Source organism: Calonectris borealis, unplaced genomic scaffold (assembly GCF_964195595.1).
Source record: "Calonectris borealis unplaced genomic scaffold, bCalBor7.hap1.2 HAP1_SCAFFOLD_275, whole genome shotgun sequence".
NCBI classification, from domain to species: Eukaryota; Metazoa; Chordata; class Aves; order Procellariiformes; family Procellariidae; genus Calonectris; species Calonectris borealis.
The window spans coordinates 42,007-48,232 of record NW_027441659.1 but is presented as its reverse complement, the minus strand read 5'-3'; the positions used below and the strand labels follow the sequence as shown (position 1 = coordinate 48,232).

General features: G+C 47.6%; 1 long non-coding RNA gene across 1 annotated transcript; it reads left to right on the top strand.

Moving 5' to 3' along the window:
- The first annotated feature begins 211 nt into the window (after positions 1-211).
- On the top strand, positions 212-5,997 carry LOC142077492 (uncharacterized). Its single transcript, XR_012671864.1, has 5 exons — positions 212-1,618; positions 3,667-3,731; positions 4,228-4,288; positions 4,392-4,497; positions 5,335-5,997. It is a non-coding gene; the product is annotated as an uncharacterized LOC142077492 (long non-coding RNA).
- Positions 5,998-6,226: the final 229 nt, after the last annotated feature.

The following is a 6,226-nucleotide window of genomic DNA, read 5'->3' as shown; positions in this document are numbered from 1 at the left end:
TCAGTGCAGAGCTGGAGCTTCAATTAGCCAGAACCGTAGCAAGCAGGAGCTGAAACGAGACGGGGTGTCCGCTGTCTGGGGCATGCCTTAGCCTTAGCCAGAGGCAAAATTACCTGCAGCTGTAACGAGCGGGAGCTGCGATTCGCTGGAGTGTCTATTTGCCGGAGCATCCGTCGGCCGGACTGCACTCCTAGCACGGCTGCGGAGCAGCCAGGCGCAGGCAGGGCTGTCCCCAGCAAGGCGCTCCGAGCGGCAGGGAGGCGAGTTGTCCATCTGCCAGCGGGGAGCCCGGCCTCTTCCCTCGGGGATTAAATCCACGCCACGTGCGTCTCTCTGCGTGGAGGGTCTCTCCCGGTCCCCTTCCCGAGGGCTGAAGTGAGGTGGGGGTCTCCCGGGGGGCAGGCGGCAGCACGAGGCGGCAGTGTCTCCCCGGTACCTGGCAAAGGGGAGAGAAACCGGCCGGCTGGAGCTCCCGGGGTGCACAGCCCGGCCCCGCACGGCAGAATCCTTCCCTGTGTTTTCACCGTTGGCTGGGTGTGACAAACAGGTTCATTTTGTGCCTCCTCTTTTCCCAGCGTCACCTTCTGCGTCATGTGAAGAAAATCCTGCGTGGTTGATGCCGCTTGCTGCTCAGGTAATGGCACGTTTGGGGCCGGGGGAGCGGGGAGAAACACTGGCGAGTTCAAGGACGCTGCAGCTACTCCACATCAAACCCAGGGAAAAGGCAAATTTGCTGCCGGTGCAGAAACGCTGATGAACAGTTGCCGTTAACAGAGCGTGCCTCGTTCCCGAATCGGTCCCTGGGTAGTTACGAATGTTTTCCTTTCAGGTAAAAGAATGAACTATCATCTACGATAAATTAAGAGCTGCCTGTCACCTTCTTTAGGGTCAAGTGTTTCTTCTCTGTTCGTTCATACTGATTTTATGGGCAGGTTGGAAATAGCCTTTTATTTTTACATGCGTAACTCAATTTTTAGTAATATGTGGTGACAGTATAGTTAATTTTTGAGCACCTAGGTACCACTAGAAATGTAATGAATGAAACACGATGGAAACTGATATTTAAACTTTGATTTTTTACTTGATTTTTTTTTTTCATTAGAGTGTTGATGGCATGTTGTCCTGTGGCTCAATCCACATTCTGTTCGGTGGAGCCTTCAATCTAGGACTTTTAAGGAAAAAAGTTTGCCCTTCCAAAAAAGGGCTAGTCATTCATAGGATCGAGGTATAGACTTGGAGAGTCGCTTAAGTACGTGATCAGAATTAAAGCCAAATGTCGCTTAATGTTGCTGCTGTCGGTCTTCACTTTCATTAATTTCCCCGCTGCTCCGTCATGGTTGGGAGCTCTGAATCTGAATTTTTTTCACTCCCTAACGCATTTTTCTCCCCAAGGAGAGGCTATGTTTAAAAGTCAATTAGTTTCCTCACAAATGCATCGGTCAATAAAATTGAGTTACGATTCTTAAAACCACAAAAATGACACCAGTCTTACAGATCTGGACTATTTCTGAACACGTGTTCATCACGTGCAGATGTCATCGGGATACAGATCATCTGCACTTCATGCTCTGACAAGACAATCTGCCGAGACAGGGACGAGCTCCAAAAGAAAAAAAAGGTACAACGTCAAGGTTTTGTTTTGTTGTTGGTTTTTGTGGGTTTTTTGTGTTTGTGTGGTTGTTTTGTTTTTTTTTTTTTTTTTTAAGAGTGCGACGTTGACTGGTGGCAGCCTGCAGAGCTCTCTTGCTGCCTGACTCTCCTTTTCTTCTCTGTCACTCCTCTTTCATGGCTGTAATTTTCACTCGGGTGGTTTTAGAAGAGCAATTTAGTTACTTGCCTGTGTAAATGTGCTGGTAATACCTGGAAGGTAAATGCTTGAACCGGTAGCGAATAACTTGGCTACAAGTAGAATTTCTGAAGGAAGAACAACAACAACAACAGGAAGCAAGTAGCGAGTTACCCCAAATTTGTGTGTGTCAAACACATCGAAGTTTTATTGCCAAACATTGTTTGGCAATGTGTTCCAAATGGCTCGTTTTGGTAAACATAAATTTTCAGGAAGTTCGGGGTTGTGTGTGGAAAAACGTGCCCCTCTGTCTAGGTGTCCTGCTACGTAAATAGCATCAGTCAGTAGCACATCCAGTGGCAGGGCTGTTGTTCCCTGCTCTCGATATTGCCGTAGTAGTGTTGTGGTATTTCGACCTAAGAGGCGGGTTTAGGAATGGAAGGAGAATGCCTGTGTTCTGTAAGGGCTACGAATGCCGACCCTTTTCCCTGCCTGCTGCTTTCCTGTGCGTGAGATGAAACTGTATTGTTTTTCTCCCTTGTTCCCGGTCGAAATATTTCTGAAGCTGTCGCTGCTGAGGGTTTGCAATTTGCGTTACTGCGTTTTTGTAGAGTTCTAGTTACGGATCATTGCTACCGTGGCAAAGTGTCAAGATACGGTTTTCAGTTTAAAGCTTCAGAAGCTGCGTTTGCTGAAATCGGCGTAGGTGAAACTGATCGTTGTGGTTTAACCTGGCAGGCAGCTAAACACCACGCAGCTGCTCGCTCACTCCCCCTGCCCCCAAAGTGGGGTGGGGGAGAGAATCGGGGAAAAAAAAGTGAAGTTCGTGGGGTGAGGTAAAGACAGTTTAATAGGACAGAAAAGGAAGGGGAAACAATCATAATGATAAAAGAATATAAAAATAAGCGATGCACAATGCGATTGCTCACCGCCCGCCGACTGATGCCCAGCCGGTCCCCGAGCGGCGGTCGCCGCCCCCCGGCCAACTCCCCCAGCTTATATACTGAGCGCGACGTCATATGGTATGGAATATCCCTTTGGCCGGTTTGGGTCAGCTGTCCTGGCTAAGGTCCCTCCCAGCTTCTCGCTGGCAGGGCATGAGAAGCTGAAAAGTCCTTGACTAGCGTAAGCGCTACTTAGCAACAACTAAAACATCAGCCTGTTATCCACGTTTTTCTCGTACTAAATCTAAACCACAGCGCTATACCAGATACCAGGAAGAAAATTAACTCTATCCCAGCCGAAACCAGGACACCGGTCTTGCGCATGATCCCGCTGTGCTCGCAGGGGTGCTCAGTGGCTCCTCATCAAAACAGCGAGGTGTGTGTGGACGTCCGTAGGGTTGCGCTCGGGGTCTGAGAGCGTTGTGTATTTTTGCTATTGGAAGACGGAAGAGAGCGTGTGCCTGTTAAATCTAGTGACGGTCGAAGGTTGGGAGGGACCCTGAGCAGGTTTGGTGGCACAACTGCAGTTTTCAAAGATCTTGACCGTTTGGAGAAACGGCCTGGAAAAAAGGATTCCTCTTTTGCAGCGAGTTCACAAGGACAGATGGGTTGCTGTACTCTTTAACAAAAACACTCAACTTGGGACATATAGGGTGAGGAAATCGCGGCTATACTTAGGCTTGAGAAAATGTACGTAGGTATCTGTGTCTGTCACCTGCGCGTCTCTAGGAAAGTGAGTTCTAGCGAAAGTAAAGCTGCCAATGAGCCAAAAAAAAGGCACGGTCGTCTAAAACATGCAGAAGCTCTGGTGGCCTGTCTCAACAACCGTACCAAAGATGATGCAAAATACTTTTTCCTCCACTCAGTGTTGTAGTCTTCACAGGAAAGGAAGCTTTGTGCTAAACGTTGGGTTTTTTTTTCCTTTCCTCTCAGCAGAATGTCAACTGCCGTGAAAGTACGAGACAGATGGAAAGGATCCATAGTGGTCTGCAAGTACCGAGGTAGGTGTGTGATACGTGTCTGCATTTTTCCTAAGGTGCTTGTAGTATGGACTTTACAGTAAACATTAAGAATGTGGCAGCTCTCCTTCTATATTTTTTTTTATGTGAAATATTTTAACACAAATACTAAAAATAAATAAGGTCTGTTCTGGAGCATGGTACGCCTATGCAAAGCTTGCTTCCCTCCGTCTATTTTCTCTTCCTGAAAGCACAGTCTTCTGTTTCTGTGTGCTTACTATTAAAGGGTGCTGTGAAAGTAATGTTGGACTAGAAGAGGAAAGGAACTGTTTGTGAGAGTTCGGATGTTCAGGAGAAACGGACTTTGTTTTCACGACAAAAGCTTTATGCTTTTTCGGTCAGTCGGTGTTTAAAATACCTTACAGTAGCACTCGAAAACCTTACTGAGATACTAGCATCTGTGCTAAAAGCAATCAAGGTCAAAGAAGAGACGTGGACAAAACGGGACAAATCGGCGTCGCTTTGGTGTGTTTTCCAGGCTTTCCCAAGAAGCGTTAGCAGCCTCGTAACTAGCGACAGCGAGTCCTGTTGTGTTTTTGGTGAGTTACTGCTTCTGTAATGTCCTTTTTCCTTAACCTGCAGTGTGTAATTGACTTCAGTTGGAAAGAGATTTTCCAGAATGGAAATCTTTCTCATTCAAAGGAGTTGCCTTTTATGAGCGTCCCATCAGAATGCATGTTCAGAGATGATGTACTTGGCAGAAGTCATCCGCAACGAGACTTTTCACTCTCTCTGGAAAAAAAACAAAGTAGTAAGTCGATTTCCTTCCAGAGACCTAAGCGCAGCACGTCTTCCAACAGTCGATGTATCGCTGATCTTTGGTTCTCAGGTGTAACAGTCGAGATATCATAAAAACGTGTTCCTCCGCATGCTTGGGTACAGCCAAAAGCATTAGCAAATCCGCCAATCCCTTTTGGTAGCCTTATGTATTGCAGCACTGGAGATTTGATATTCCCCACCGCCTGCCTCCCCTCCCCCCCCCCCCCCCCCAAAAAAAAAGTAAAACCATATGGGAGATCTCTTATCTCACTGATTTTTCTATCATAAATGGATTTTAAAAAAGAAAGTTAAAATTGTATAATTTACAAACTGACTTGCATTGCTTAAACCGCAACTGCCAAATAGCTGTAGCATATAACTTATTAGGTGTACTTAAGCAGTTAGGTAGTTGTTCTAAATCTTTAAAAAGAAAGGCAACCGAACGTTACGGGTTTTTTTCCCCAGTCTTTTGACAGAGTGCTCTGAAGTACTTTATTTCTGTCTCGCTTTCAACGGCGCGTTTCCCCGGCAGTTCGGTAGCATCGGTCTCGGCGCAGCTGGCCAGGCGTCCCTCCTAGTCATGTAACACACGCAAAACCCCTGGTCAAATGATGGCTGTGTGTTTTGGAGGTAGATAATTTAACAGTATGAATTCACAGCTATGCAATTTAAATTAATGCAAAAGGAAAATCAAGTATTTTTATGGTATAAGTATTCTTCTTGTATGTGTATAAACGTACACACACCTTTTTAGCATAAAATGAATTGCTGAGATTTGTTCTTTCTTTTTCATTTTACTCTTCCAAGTTTTACACTTCACTTTCAGCTTTATCGACCAAGCAAGCAAGATGCGCAGCAGCAGCAGCGCAAGGGCTGGAGCTGTGGCGGTGGATCCGTGAGCGTAGATGCTGATTACGGCGCGCCCTTGTCCTGCAGCCTCAGGGGGTTATCTCCCTGCAGCGGTGCTGTAAGGAAGGGACGAGACGTTTTCCAACACCAGCAAGAGCGTTTACTTCTCTGCGAAGAACGTGTTCAAAATCGTGTCAGTTAGTCTTAATGCTGATTTTAAGCGTTCGAATCGCGCTAGCTTTTAAAGGACGTGTTGTATTTCGAGCTGACCCATTTGCCTAGCATCCTCCTTTAGCTCAACTACTACCCTATCCCTTATCCTGACTGAATTCCTCTGCTGCCTTCGGTGCTATTTTTTTAATAGGCTGAAATATCCGTTGAGATTTTTGTTTTTCAGATGCCTCGCTGTGAGCGTCCCGTGGTGCTCAGGAGAGACCCCCCAGCCCAGGTTTGCCTGCCGGTCGTTAGGCGTGCTGACGGTAAGGGGCCAGCTGCCAGCCTGCGGGACGGGGGCTGGGGGGGGGCTGCAAGCGTTTGGGGGGGCTGCCCCTCCTTTATCTTTCCAGCAGAGCCCCCCTTTTTGGCGGGGGTGCGTGTGTGCATACGTAAACGGCATTATTAAAGTAACGAGCTGCCGGTTGGGGCCGTTTCCCTCATTTTGTGCCTTTTTGGGGGCTGAAAAAAAGGGGGGGTTGGGGGACCTGGGGGGGGCGATGATGTCATTTGGGGCACCCCAACATCACCGGGGGGGGTGATAATGCTGTGGAGGAGCAGGTGAGTGGGGAATGGGGGGTCATGGGGGGGGGGGGGGGGGGGGTGTCGTTCCCCCCCAAAAAAAGGGGGTCACAGCCCAAAAATGCCTGAAAATT